General features: G+C 42.5%; 1 pseudogene; it reads left to right on the forward strand.

Moving 5' to 3' along the window:
• Nucleotides 1-770: 770 nt before the first annotated feature.
• LOC118640927 lies at nucleotides 771-1325 on the forward strand (annotated as a pseudogene).
• The last annotated feature ends 13826 nt before the right edge of the window (nucleotides 1326-15151 follow it).

Raw genomic sequence — 15151 nt, forward strand, 5'->3', positions numbered from 1 at the left:
AAAACATCTTCTCTGCAAACAATGCTGTTGAGAGACTGAAAATGCATACCAGAAACTGGGGGGAAATATTTTCAAGTCATATCAAAAAGGACTTATATTCAGAATAAATAAATCCTCAAAACAACAAGCAAATAACCAACCCAATAACAATGGACAAAAGATTTCAACACACTTCAACAAAGACCATATAGATGGGAAATGAACACCTAAAACAATACTCAACATCACTAGCCATTAAGGAAATGCAAGTTAAAACCACAATGAGATACCAGTATGCACCTTTCAGAATGTTCAAAATAAAAAATAAATAAATAAAAAGCAAACACCAACAAGGTGTAAAACAATTGGAGCTTTCATTGCTGTTGGGAATGCCAAATTGTACAATCACACTGGGAAACCAAAAATTATGTAGAAGTTGAAAGAGAAAAATATATTGTCAAGCACTTCATAAAAAAAGTAAATGGTACATAGACAAGTAGGGGAAAGTGCAGATCCAGTACTAAGACGTGAAAAGTAGCCTGGCCGGTGTGGTTCAGTGGTTCAGTGGTTGGGTGTCGACCCTGCACCAAGAGGTCGCTGGTTCGATTCCTGGTCAGGGCACATGCCCAGGTTGTGGGCCCGATCCCCAGTGAAGGGCATGCAGGAGGCGGCCAATCGATGATCTCGCTCATCGATGTCTCTCTCTCTCTCTCTCTCTTATCAATAAAGAAAAAAATTTAAAGAAATAAAAAGTAGCTTTTCCCGAAAGCGGCCAGAGGTGACCTCTGAAAATGGTTTGCTATTCACTTGAGCCAGAAAACCCCACAAAATCATGCAAGTCAAGAGGTTCAAATCTTCGTGTTCACTTTAAGAACACTCAGGAAACTGCCCAGGCCATCAAAGGTATGCATATTCGAAAAGCCACCAAGTATCTGAAGGATGTCACTTTACAGAAGCAATGTGTGCCTTTCCGTCGTTACAATGGTGGCGTTGGTAGGTGTGCCCAGGCAAAACGGTGGGGCTGGACACAGGGTCGGTAGCCCAAAAAGAGTGCTGAGTTTTTACTGCACGTGCTTAAAAATGCAGAGAGCAATGCTGAACTTAAGGGTTTAGATGTAGATTCTCTGGTTATTGAGCACATCTAGGTAAACAAAGCTCCCAAGATGCGCCGTAGAACTTACAGAGCCCATGGGTGGATTAACCCATACATGAGCTCTCCCTGCCACATTGAGATGATCCTCACTGAGAAAGAGCAGGTCGTTCCTAAACCAGAAGAGGAGGTTGCACAGAAGAAAAAGATATCCCAGTAGAAACTGAAGAAACAAAAACTTATGGCCCAGGAGTAAATTCAGCATAAAATAAAGACTAATAAAAATTTTAAAAAAAAAGAAATAAAAAGTAAAATATCAGAGAGATGCTAGTCTCCATAACTCACTCCTCACACGGATTTTTAACATAAGAATACTCAATATTTGTGAAGATTCAGTAAGACATATATTCTCATAAACTATTGGTGGCAATGTAATTTGCTAAAGCCCTCTAGGTGGTGATTTGTAAATATTTGTCATGAGCTATAAAAAAAAATGTCAGCCTCTTTGTAATAGTAATTTTGCTTCCATGAATGGATCCCAAGGAAGTAGTAATCAAAAATGAAGACAAGATTTATATATAAAGAAGCTCATCATGACATTATTTTCAATACTGGAACAAGGGAAGCATCCTTAATACACAATTGAGCCATTAAAAATATTGATGAAGCATTTGTGATGACTTTGGAAGTACTTCTAATGCAATGATAAAAAAGGATAGAAAACTCTACATAGTATGATACTGATAATGTATACATAAATATGTATATATGATTTTAAGAAGGTTAAGATTATTTATATATGGATATATATGTGTGTGTGACCCTAAAAAAAAAATACAGTCACTAAGACTACCACACTAGACTTTGCTATCCTCTTTTTAAAATATTTTTTCTTACATCTCCTGGCATTTTCACATTTTATAAAAATTATACTACTTTTATAATCAGAAAAATTAATCACATTATTTTAAAGTAATTTTTTATTGGGCATCATAAAATCTGGTTTTTATGTCTGCTTCAGCTGGAGGCCCACAGTTTCATGACATAATTATATCTAAAGAGAAAATGTCAAGGATGTCATTTTCCTCAGGATGATACGACACAAGGACCACCTCTCCCTAGACAGTCATGCAAACATCAGTTCATAGACGCTCAGGTTTTTATTGACCACATGACAGCCATCAAGATCACAAGAATATGTTGTGTTCCATCCAAACCTGACTCAGAATATTTCACAAATTATTATAGGTTAAAATATGAAAATATACAATAGCTTCTGAAATTTGCATCACCAAATAACTCATACCCCTTAATGAACACAACAAAATAGACAGGAACTGAGTATCATTTCATTTTACTGGTACAGGACATAATTAAGTCAATTTTTCCAATAATCCTACAGTTCTTGGTGCCTCAAAGAATATGCTTTTGTATCTGCCAAGTGACCTAAATTTTACTAATCAGATTCCTATCTAGGAATGTTATAAAATGTTGTTAATTAGAAAAATGCAAGATTTAGGGAAGTTTCTTAAAAAAAAAAAAAAAAAAAACTAACTGGGAAAAAGAAACAGTTAACTGGACAAAAAGAATACAAGCTAAAAATAACATTATGTTGTAGATATTCAGGCAAATTCAGCTTGAAGAAATAATGGCAGTTAACTGATTCTACTACCTACAAAGGGCCAAGCAATAAACTTTAAATAAAATTGACCCTAAGTAAAATACTATGTCTCATAGAGCAATTTCTAGAATGTTCTAAGAGAAAGTAAGTAACTCAAGTTATCCTTTAAGAATAAAAGCAAAATATGGATATTTTCAAGCACAGGTGAACCTAAAGAGTAACACTCATGAACCACCTTTAAAAAAACATAATAGACAATATAACTGTAAAAATTCTATTTACAATGTCAATTTATAAAAACCCTTAACGATGTAAAAATATAATGAAGACTAAGTGTCCTAATTTCCTATCTTTCATAATAAAGGAACATTGGATACTGTCTAAAGTTGAACTGTTAAATATAATTTCTCTATGTAATTAATAATATGAGGCAGGATATACCATTAGGGACTTAATTCATAAAGTGACTTTGTTTTGTTTTTGTTTTAATTTTTTTCTTTATTGATTTTAGAGAGAGAGGAAGGGAGAGGGAGAGAGAGAGACATTGATGAGAGAGAACATCGACTGTCTGCCTCCTGCACGCCCCCCACTGGGGATCTGGCCCACAACCTGGGCATGTGCCCTGACTGGGAATCAAACTGGTGACCTCTTAGTTCTTGGGTCGATGCTCAACCACTGAGCCACACCAGCCAGGCTGAGTACTTACTTCTTAAGAGGGGTAGACATTGCCAAACACCAGTAAGAAGACTGCAGCTAACACTTTTACAAATGACAAAAGACCAAATGTGGGCTCGAGAAAGTGCCCTCGTGGGACAAAGACATGATGGGAATTTGCACCTACCCTCAGGCTAATGCCGCACATCCCACTGGAGACACACCTTCGGTATCTGAAGGCCATTCGGTGAGATGGCCCTCTCTAAGGGACAGGGAGCGAGCTGGCTCAGCTGTCAAGTCGGCAAGTTCTCTCAGCCATGCGAGTATCTACCTGCCTCAGTGAGCACCTTAGCAATAAGGTCACGTTCTTATAACAAGGCCAGAAATCCCCTTTGCATCACAGAAATCCAGGCGTTCCGACTCCATCGCAATGTAGCCTGTAAATACGTAAAGTGGTTGCCCTGGCCTGTTTTGCTCAGTGGTTAGAGCGTCAGCCTGAGAATCAAAGAGTCTTGGATTCGATTCCCAGTCAAGGGCACATACCTTGGTCACAGGTTCAATCCCTGGCCCCGGTGCGCGTGTGCGTGTGTGTGTGGGGGGATGTCATGTGGGAGGCAATCAATGTGTCTCTCTCACATGGATATTTCTTTCTCTCTCTCCTTCCCACTTTATCTGGAAAAAATCAATGGGAAAATGATCTTCGGGTGAGGATTAATTCAATAATCAATCAATAAATATGGACAGTCGTGACAGGGAAGCGTGTGTTCGATGGGGGCGCACGTTAGCTCCGCTGCCTGGGCACACCTTCTACGGAAGAGAAGGGACTGAGGGGACCATGGCTTGTCATGGGAGCCCTCTGCTCACAGTACCTCGGGACCTCGTGATCTAAGGGCCCCGAGTCTCGGAAGGGGTAGGAAACAGATTCAAGGGCTCTTACTTGCAAATGGAATAGGGCTAGTTAGTACAATCTGAATGTGGACAGAGGGGAGTGGACACTCCTGATCTGGTGGGAGTCCATTGGGCAAACTTGAACTTGGAGGTGTTCTTTATGTCCTGACAGCAAATACAGGTTGAAGTCGCTCAGGTGGGCCACAACATGGAATGGAGCTGCCTAGTCATATGGCTATTACCCCTCTGCATCATGCACATGGCATTTACTTAAGTGGGCCTGGTTCCGGGAGGGGGGCGGGGGCTTCCTACTGTACTCAGTGAGCAGTACCTCCCAGTGAAAATCAGCAGACATGTGGCTTCAAATAGACATTCCCTTGTGTTCGGTTCCTCCAAGGATTCTGCTCAAACGGAATAGACAGGAAAGATAGAGAAGACCGACTTTTTAAATTTCAGAGTGAAGATTAAGATGATCTTTATAGAAACCACACACACAAAAAAAGTCACTCCAAGAAGCTTATCCATACTTTCAGTCACCTAACCAAGCCTAATCACATTACCTAACGCCTCCCTATTGTACTGTACAATCAAACCCCAGTGGGGCCAGGCATGGATCTTGAGAGGGTTTACTGCAGGGTGCCTTAAAACATTCTTTTTAGACATGATTCAGAGCTGTGAGAGATTTTTACTTTAAAAAACAAAACAAAACAAAACATTTTAAGCTAATGACCATTCCAGCTCTTGTGCATCAAATGTCATTTACAGGGTCAGTGAATAGAATAAAAATGAAAATGACAGGTTTTGAGCAGACACATTGCTGGCATTTAACTTCCAAAAAGCGCAAAAATGGAGGGTTGTTTTTTTTTTATCCTCACCCGAGGATATTTTTCCATTTTTTGTACAGATAGAGAGGGAGGGAGAGAGAGGAAGGGAGAGAGAGAGAGAAACATCGACGTAAAGGGACACATCGAGTGGCTGCCACCCGCACGACCAACCAGGGCCGGGGACAAACTGCAACCGAAGTACATGCCCTTAGCGGGAACCGAACCCGGGTCTCTCCAGACCGCAGGCCGACGCTCTAACCACTGAGCCAAACCGGCCAGGGCTGGAGGTATTTTTTTTAAGAGGCCCAGAGTGTAGACGATAGAGAAAAGGAAGAGAAAATGTGTTGTGATTTAGGAGGAAAGGACCAGGGTCTCGGGGAACTGAGGGGGCATGGAAAAGGAGATGGAACTTATAGGCAGAAAGAAAAAGGATGATGTCTTCATGGCTTTGTAAACTTTGGTCAACGTCAGGTCTCCAAATGGAGATGTGAGACAATACGTACGTCACATCTTACAGAATGGCTATCATCAATAAGTCAACACAAAACAAGTGTTGGTGAGGATGTGAAGAAAGGGAATTCTCATGCATTGCTGGTGGGATTGCAAATTGGTGCAGCCACTGTGGAAAACAGCATGAAGATGCCTCAAAAAGTAAAAAAAATAGAACCATCTTATGACCCAGCAATCCCACTTCGGGCTATTTATCTGAATAAATCCAAAACACAAGTTCAAAAAGATACATGCATCCCTGTGTTCATTGCAGCATTATCTACAATAGTCGAAATATGGAAACAATCTAAGAGTCTATCCACAGATCACTGGATAAAGAAGACATGGTATGTATATACAACAGGATAGTACTCAGCCAGAAAATGAATGTAATCTTACCATTTGCGACAACATGGATGGACCTACAAGGAATTACACTAAGTGAAATAAGTCAGACGGAGAAAAACAAGTAGCAGGTGATTTCACTTATTTGTGGACTCTAAAGACTATAAGTGAACAAACAAACTGGAAACAGACTCACAGGTACAGAGAACTGGTTGATGTGTGCCAGACGGGAATGATGAGGGGGTGAAAAGGTGAATGGAGTAAGTACAGCTGGTAGTTACAGAATAGTCACAAGATGTAAAGTACAACACAAAGAATATAGTCAAGAATATTGTAGTAACTATGTATGGTGCCAGGTGGGTCCTAGACTTACTGGGGGATCGCTTCTTACCTTATGTAAATGTCAAATGGCTATGCTGTATACCTAAAATTAATATAATATTAAATGTCCACTGTAATTGAAAAATAATTTTAAAAATTAATAAAATTGCCCGGCTGCTGTGGCTCAGTGGTTGAGTATTGACTCATGCAGCAAGAGGTCGCTGGTTCAATTCCCATCAGGACACATGCCCAGGTTGTGGGCCAAACCCCCAGCGGGGGGCATGCAGGAGGCAGCCAATCGATGTTCTCTCTCATTGATGTATCTCTCTCTCTCTCTCTCTCCCTTCCTCTCTCTCTAAAAGTAAAGAAAAAAATTAATAAAATTGCGTCAAAAATAAAATACCTAGGAAAAGATTTAATCAAGGAGGTGAAAATCTACACTGATACATATAAGGCATTATGAAAGAAATGGAAAAAGACAACAGAAAGATAATCCATGCTCATGGATTAAAAGAGAATCCATGCTCATGAATTGTTAAAATATCCGTACTACCCAAGCAGTCTACAGATTCAATGAAATTCCTATAAAAATGCCAATGGTATTTTTCACAGAAATCAAACAATCTTAAGAATTTCATGAAATCACGAAGAATCTGGAGTAGTCAAAGCAATCTTGAGAAAGAAGACCAGAGCTGAAGGCTTCACATATCCTGATGTTAAACTCTACTACAAAGAGCTATCGTGCCCTGGCCGGTTTGGCTCAGCGGTTAGAGCGTCGGCCTGCGGTCCCGAGAGACCCGGGTTCGGTTCCCGCTAAGGGCATGTACCTCGGTTGCAGTTTGTCCCCGGCCCTGGTTGGTCGTGCGGGTGGCAGCCACTCGATGTGTCCCTTTCACATCGATGTTTCTCTCTCTCTCTCTCCCTCCTGCTCTATCTGAACAAAGAATGAAAAAGTCTCCTCGGGTGAGGATAAAAAACAAAACAAAACAAAAAAAAAACAAAGAGCTATCGTAATGAAACAGCATGGTATGGCATAAAACAGACACAGAGATCAATGGACCAGAATAGAGAGCCCAGAAATAAACCCACACCTATTTGGTTAATTTTTTATGGCCAAAAAAATAACAGCCAAGAAGGGGGAAAGTACAGTCATTCCAATAAACAGTGTTTGGGGAAATCAGACAGCTTCCTGCCAAGGAATGTAACTGGACTATCTTATACCACTCACAAAATTGAACTCAAAATGGATTAAGGAACTGAACCTAAGACCTGGGAGCATAAAACTCCTAGAAGTAGCCACAGGTGATGAGCTCCTTGACTTCAGACCTGGTGATGCATTTTTGGATATGACACCAAAGCAAAGGCAACGAAGGCAAAAATAAGCAACAGGGACTACATCCAGCTAAGAAACTTCTGTGCAGCGGGAACCCTCAACAAAATGTAAAAGCAGCCCGGCCTGTGTGATTCAGTGGATTGAACATGGTCCCAGGGACTGTGAGGTCCCAATTTGATTCCCCGGCAGAGCACATACCCTGGTTGCGGGCTCGATCCCCAGTAGGGGGCGTGCGGGAGGCAGCCAATCGATGTTTCTCTGACATCCAAGTTCCTATCTCTTTCCCTTCCCCTCTCTCTTAAAAAAAAAAAAAAAATCAATAAAAAACAAACAAATAAAGAACTATATTTAAATGTAAAAACAATCTACTGAAGGAGACAAAATATCTGCAAATTATGTATCTAATAAGGTGTTAATATTATACACACACGCACACATGCACACACAGACACAGGGTGGGGCAAAAGTAGGTTTATAGTTGTGAGTGCACAAAAAAGTTTATTCTTGTATTATTAATTATTGCATTAATTAGTTCTTATATTAATTATTGTATTACTTTCCATAAAAACAACTGTAAACCTACTTTTGCCCCACCTGGTATGTAAAACTCATAACAACTCACTAGCAAAACACACGAACAATATGATTTTTTTTTTAAATGGGCAGAGAATCTGGACAGTTAACAAAGAAGATATACTAATGCCCCACAGGTACATGAAAATGTTCTCAGCATCACTGATCAGAGAAGTTCTCAGCATCACTGATCGGAGAAATACCAATCAAAACCTTAACGAAATATCACCTCATCCCTGTTAGAATGGCTACGATCAAAAAGACAAGAAATAACATGGGGTGATGAGGACGTGGTGAAAAGGGAACCCGTGTTGGTAGGAATGTAAATTCTTGCAGCCACCATGGAAAACAGTTTGGAGGTTCCTCAGAAAAGTGAAAAAGAGTACTACCATATGATACAGCAATTCCACTTCTGGGTATTTATCCAAAGGAAACAAAAACACTAACTTGGAAAGATAAAAACATGAAAGCAACTTAAGAGTCCATCAGTGGATGAATGGATGAATGGATAAAGAGAATATGGTATCACCCAGCCAGTGTGGCTCAGTGGTTGAGCATCGACCCTGCACCAAGAGGTTGCCGGTTCGATTCCTGGTCAGGGCACATGCCCAGGTTGTGGGCCTGATCCCCAGTGGGGGGGGGGGGTCATGCAGGAGGTGGCCAGTTGATGTTCTCTCTCATCGATGTTTCTCTCTCCCTCTCCCTTGCTCTCTCTCTAACATCAATAAAGGAAAAATATTTTAAAAAATAAAAAAATTTCTCTAACCAGTGAAGCACCACACTTACAGGGCTCACCTTATTGATTTCCTTGCTCTCAGGCATCCCTGTTTTGCGTTCTCTGTTATCTAATATCTGAACACCATCATGACATTTTTAGTATGATCCAGTTTCCAGCATTAAGGTGAGAGAGTCAATCTAGCCCCTTTCATTTTATCATCCCTCTGACATACTAAATTTTCAAAGGAGTATCCAAAATACTGGAAAAGAAAAAGACCTGGAGTATCCAAAATAGTCTTTAAAAAGTACTACCAGATCCTACTATCAAAACTTATTATAAATAAATAGTAATCAAGACAATCTGGTTGCAATGAATGAATGGAAAATCAACAAATTAAAAACCACAACAGACTCACGTGTGTGTAGAAATTTGACACATCTCCGGAGAAGTATGAAGTTCTGAGTAAATAATGGTAGGATGTATTCCTCATTGGGGGAAAACTGAATTTATCCCTATTTCACACCATACACAAAAGTCAAATCCAGGTATGGAAATGACTCTTGCACTAATGCCCAGGTAGGTACATCCAAGAATATTAGCAGCTTTGTTCATGACAAGTTAGAAATGCTCCAAGTATCCACCAATACATGAATAGACAGGTAAGTGTGGTATAGTCACAGAGGGGCAGGCTATGCAGAGACAGAGAAGTTATAACTGCACTTTGAACATGGACATATATTTGAAATATAATTTGGAAAGAAGTTGCCAAAGAATACAACAGTATGACATCATTTGTACAAAGCAAAAAAAAACAACAACAAAAAAAAAAAAACAAGGAAAAAGGAAATAAAGGTTCTATTTAAACACATATCCATATGTGACAAAACTATTATAAAAGCAATAGAATGATTTTTTAAAAAGACGGAACAGTGGTTGCTCTAGTTGGTGGATGGAGGTGGTGGGGGCAGACAGGGAGATGGATTATAGCTTGAATGGTTGTGGTAATGTTCTATTTTGAAACTTGGGAAATGGACTTCTTGAGTGTCTATTTCATGATTTGCTTCCTAATTGATAATACATTATACATATATTCTTTCTGCATAATTAACTTTGTAGTAACTAAAAACGAAACAAAAATGAACTGCATCATCCTATCGTTGCGTGTCCTACGTCTAAAGACAGTTGGCCCCGAAGACGTCCTCTCGCTTCAGATGAGACCCATCTTCCCATCTGGCCCCAGATCACTTCTCTCTACTGTCCCCCATTTGCATAATGGGCTCGGAAGTCGTCAAAGCCCACCAGCAACGCCACCCCGGCAGAAAGCAGCTCTTCCTCTCACACATTCGCTTCCTGCCAGTGTTGGAACCAGTAGACGGCACAGCCTGAACGCAATGCCGAGCAGGGAACAGGTAAGAGATACCAGCATCCATGTTAGCAACTGTGAGACTGTGTCGCATGGAGGAGACAAGCCACAGAGACGGGAGTTATGCCCAGGAGGTGAGGATGGGGGCAGAAGGCAGCATCAGACTGGGCTTGAAAACCAGGTGGAGGGCATCGACCCTTGGACCAGAGAGTCCAGGTTCGGTTGCTGCTATGGGCACGTACCTCAGTTGCAGTTTGTCCCCGGCCCCGTTTGGGGTCGTGTGGGTGGCGACCACTCGATGTGTCTCTCACATCGATGTTTCTTTCTCTCTCTCTCTCTCTCCCTCCTGCTCTAGCTGAGGCTAAAGGCAAAAATGTCCTTGGGTGAGGATAGAAGGAAGGATAGAAGGAAGGATGGAAGGATGGAAGGATGGAAGGATGGAAGGATGGAAATGGAAGGATGGAAGGAAAGAAAGAAAGAAAGAAAGAAAGAAAGAAAGAAAGAAAGAAAGAAAGAAAGAAAGAAAGAAAGAAAGAAAGAAAGAAAGAAACAGGTGGAATTGATAGATGAGAAAGAAGGTTTCCTGCCGAGGGCACAAGACAGGGCTTTGGGAACCATGAGTCCTTTGGCTGGACTCAGGGCAAAGCGGTGACAAAAACTGGGTGGAGGTTGCACATGGAGTTAGGGCAGCTCAAGGAGGGAGATGTGTATTTCCTAGCACATGAGGAGCCATTGAGGGTTGTTGAATAAATATTGATGTGGCTGCCCGGCCGGTGTGGCTCAGTGGTTGAGCGTTGACCCATGCACCAAGAGGTCGCCGGTTCAATTCCCGGTCAGGGCACATGCCCAGGTTGTGGGCCTGATCCCCAGTGGGGGGGGGCACGCAGGGGGCAGCCAATCAAAGTTCTTTCTCATGGGGCAGCCAATCAAAGTTCTTTCTCATGGATGTTTCCATCTCTCTCTCTCTCTAATCAATAAAGAAAAAAAAATTTTTTTTAAATATTGATGTGAGCAAATCTCTCTAGGAAGATTTAAATAATTCCTCTTGGGCACTTACTATGGACAAGGTACTGCATGTGTGTAGACGAGGTGGGGCATTGAAATACAAACCAAGAGGACTTGAGAGATGATCTCTATCCTGGCGACTCCTAACCCAGCTGAAGTTTTACAAAAGTGATGGGGGGGACAGTTCTCCAGCTTCCTTTACACAGATTTTTACAGTATGGTCTCCCTAATTGGTTAGAATCCATGTAAATAACCAGAAGCATCACATTAACACACAAAGGCCAGGAAGTTTCTGCCTTGCTCAGCACACACGTCGGAGTGGTAATTAGGTAGAAAAACGAGGAGCGCCCGCATCACTGGTTCTCAGGAAATGAACGTCCCCCGTTACGGGAATAACCGCTGGATGTGTCCCTAGGTCCCATGGACCCTGTTTGTGAAGTACAGACCACAGCCACCGGTGCAGCCAGGCGTGTGCCCAGAGTGTGATGCTCACCAGAGGATGAACTTGGCTTTGCTGGCAGGGTGCTCCGAGGAAGGGGTGCACCAGCCTCCCTCCCAGACGGCGGTTACTGATGCTCAGTGTGCCAGATGGAATTCTCTGCGTACCCGCTCAGCTCAGCCTTCAAATCGCCTGTGTTGTGAAACCCCTCATCCCTCAGTCTGCATAAACGCACCAGCCCGCCTCGGGTGGCGAGGCCATCTATTTATGTGTATCGCTGAATATGGACTGGATTTTGATGACATGAAAAAGTTGGGTCTCTCTTCCTCTCCACTTATCCATCATCCCCCAATGCACCCCGGAAAAGGAAGAGGGTGCCGAGACATATGCTAAAATTATATTGTATTCCATCTTACTCGGGAGTAATGAGATCGCTTAACATGAAATGTAATTTAAAAGTGCAATGGGGCATTTTTCCTTTTTCCCTCCCTTGGTAATAGCTCAGACTCCGTACGCGGCTGGCTGACACGTCGGGAACAGGTGCGAGATGAAACCGATTGCTTTCAGAAAACGTGTCCTCAGAGAGCTGGACAGAACATGGCAATGATGCGGGTCTCTGGAGTCTGTGCCTTGAGCTCACCTCCCAACAGGCTCAGGGCGGCACACAAAGCCAGGTTCACAGTGAAGACAAGTCTTCAAACACACGCATAGGAGACACCAAGCGGCAGCTCAAACCACGTTTTAGAAACTAACATACTTTCTTTGCAGGACACAAACATAATGGCTCACTCTGATCAAAAGATACTACACAGAGCAACAGTATCAAGCATATTTGTTACCCCTCGAGGGGTGTAACAGGAAGAACTGGGCATGGCTGGAAATGAAACCTTAGAGAAAAAAATTTATATTCAAGATCAAATCAAATCTCATAAGGCAGCTAATCGTTTTAGATTTATGTATTTAAGAAGAAAATGGTAGTTGAATGATAAAATATTGGCAAAGCTCAGAAAATAGAGCTCGAACATCTTAGTCTTTGGCAGGAATGATACATGACACGCGTGATGTGTTATAAACGTATCTGTAAGACATCACTAATGCACCCTCCATTGTCATTGAAACATGTGATCAATTGAAACATGGCATCAATATAGAGATTAATTCGGTCCAAAATAGAGCTAGAGATACAAATGCGAAGGACGTTAAGAGGAAATGATTACCTGGGGGCTGGATTTTGGCTTGCTTCATTATTACCACTTTTGAGGGTGGTTTTAATGTATTCAACACTCAAAACCATGTCATAGGAAGCAGAGTGGCTTACCTGTCATCGTGGCTTCTGCGGGAACGAGGTTTGCAACCTTGGGTGAGTCACTTCAGCTCTTTCAGCCTCATTTTTTCTCACCTAGAAAAAGGAGCTGCTATTAGTACATAACTCATAAGATCCTTATGTAAAACACCTTGTATATACTTATACTTTTTAATTTTTTCTCTTTATTGATTTTAGAAAGAGAGGAAGGGAGAGGAAGAGAGAGAGAGAAACCTCGATGAGAGAGAACATTGATTGGCTGCCTCCTGCATGCCCCCCACTGGGGATCGGGCCCACAACCTGGGCATGTGCCCTGACCGGGAATCCAACCGGTGACCCCCTAGTGCCTGGGCCAATGCTCAACCACTGAGCCACCCTGGCTGGGCGTGCACGTGCGTGTATTATATATATTCTGCCCCCCCCCAAGGGCTCTGATACCCACTGAGTCCACTCATTGAGTGTGTCACTTGTCGGCCTGTATATATTTTTAATGCTATGTATATTTTTAATATTATGTATCTTTAAAAATATTCTGGCCCTGGCTGGTTTGGCTCAGCTGTTAGAGCATCGGCCTGCGGTCCAGAGAGACCCGGGTTCGGTTCTGGCTAAGGGCATGTACCTCAATTGCAGTTTGTCCCCGGCCCTGGTTGGTCATGCGGGTAGCAGCCACTCGACGTGTCCCTTTCATGTCAATGTTTCTCTCTCTCTTTCTCCCTCTCTCCCTCCTGATCTGTCTGAAGATAAATGCAAAAATGTTCTCGGGTGAGGATAAAAAAAGAAAATGAAGATAATGATTTAGTAGATGTGTCAAGGGTTTGAGTTCCTAACAAGATACAGATGGGGGGCAGGAGGGCTAATACTGCTGGTCCAGGGACACCCTTAGGGTAAGAAGGTTTAAAGAATGTCTGGCACATAGGAGGTACTTAAAACAATAGCCCACTGCAGTGGTTCTCAAACTCGGTGACAGACAGGCATCGCCCCCAGGGCTTCTGATTCAATGGATCTGGGGGGGGGGGGGGCCCACAGGTTGCCTGTCTAACAAGTTTCCAAGCAACACTGATGCTGCTTGCCCAGGGACCACATTTTCAGCATCACTGGTCTACAGACTTGAGTGGCAAAAGATGAACTATGACAGGATGAGGGAAAAGCAAGACAATAAATTAGCAGGATGATCTTTTAGTTATAAATAATCTACACGTTCAAGTTTAGAAGGAAATGTACAATAGAGATTGTTTAAGGATTTTGGACAATGGGAGGATTTGTGAATCTATTTGCCAAGTTTTTTGTTTTGCTTTTCTGTTTTGCTAATCCTCACCCGAGGATATTTTTCCATTGATTTTTTTTAGATAGAGTGTAAGAGAGGGAGGGAGGGAGAGAGAGAAATGTCAATGTGAGAGAGACACTTAATTGGTTGCCTCCTGCACAACCCCGACTGGGGGCGGGGATAAACCTGTAACCCAGGTACAAGCCCCCAACTGGGAATCAAACCCTAGACCCTTCTGTCTGTGGGCTGATGCTCCAACCACTGAACCAACTGGCCAGGGCTCTATTTGCCAACTTTAATGGACAGTAAAGGTCGTCCCCCTATCAAATCATTTTTCCTTCCTAGCCTGCAGCTGTAGCAGCAACAGCTCTCCCAAGCTCCTGACCTTTCCCCGCTGCACAAAGAGGCTATTGGCTCTCACAGATAAACAGGTTGATTTGGAGTGAAAAAGAGAGGAGGTTAAGAAGCAAAGGAGAGGCAGTGATCATAAGCGAGCAAAATGGGTGAGCATGTTGAAGGCACCCTCAGATTCAGCAAGGTGGGTGGCCACAGCAGTCATAGTTCTTGTTTTGTTATTTATGTACCATTGTGTTCCTTGAAGGTTTGAAAATATTTTGAAAATGCATCCCGGCTTTATCAACCTCAAGGTGGGGAGTTTGGGAATAGCGGGGTTCCATGGCACAGGACCCCCAGGACCAAGAGTCCCCAGCATTGTCCTTGGTCAGCAGTGCAGCTGTGACTGGGTACCGTCCTCTGCAGAGAGGCAGCTGTCTCCAATGGGCACAGGTTGTGCCAGGCCTGGCAGGTGCTGTCCCAAGGGCCCAAGAACTTTGATACAATTGTCCCCTTCGATTTAAGAAGACCCTAACACCCCCGACTTCAACCCAGCAGATGTCCAATAAAGGCTTATACTTCAAAGTCTAGCTATCCCATGTCCTGAAG

The sequence above is a fragment of the Molossus molossus genome, unplaced genomic scaffold, assembly GCF_014108415.1.
Source record: "Molossus molossus isolate mMolMol1 unplaced genomic scaffold, mMolMol1.p scaffold_m16_p_24, whole genome shotgun sequence".
In the NCBI taxonomy this organism is placed as follows: domain Eukaryota; kingdom Metazoa; phylum Chordata; class Mammalia; order Chiroptera; family Molossidae; genus Molossus; species Molossus molossus.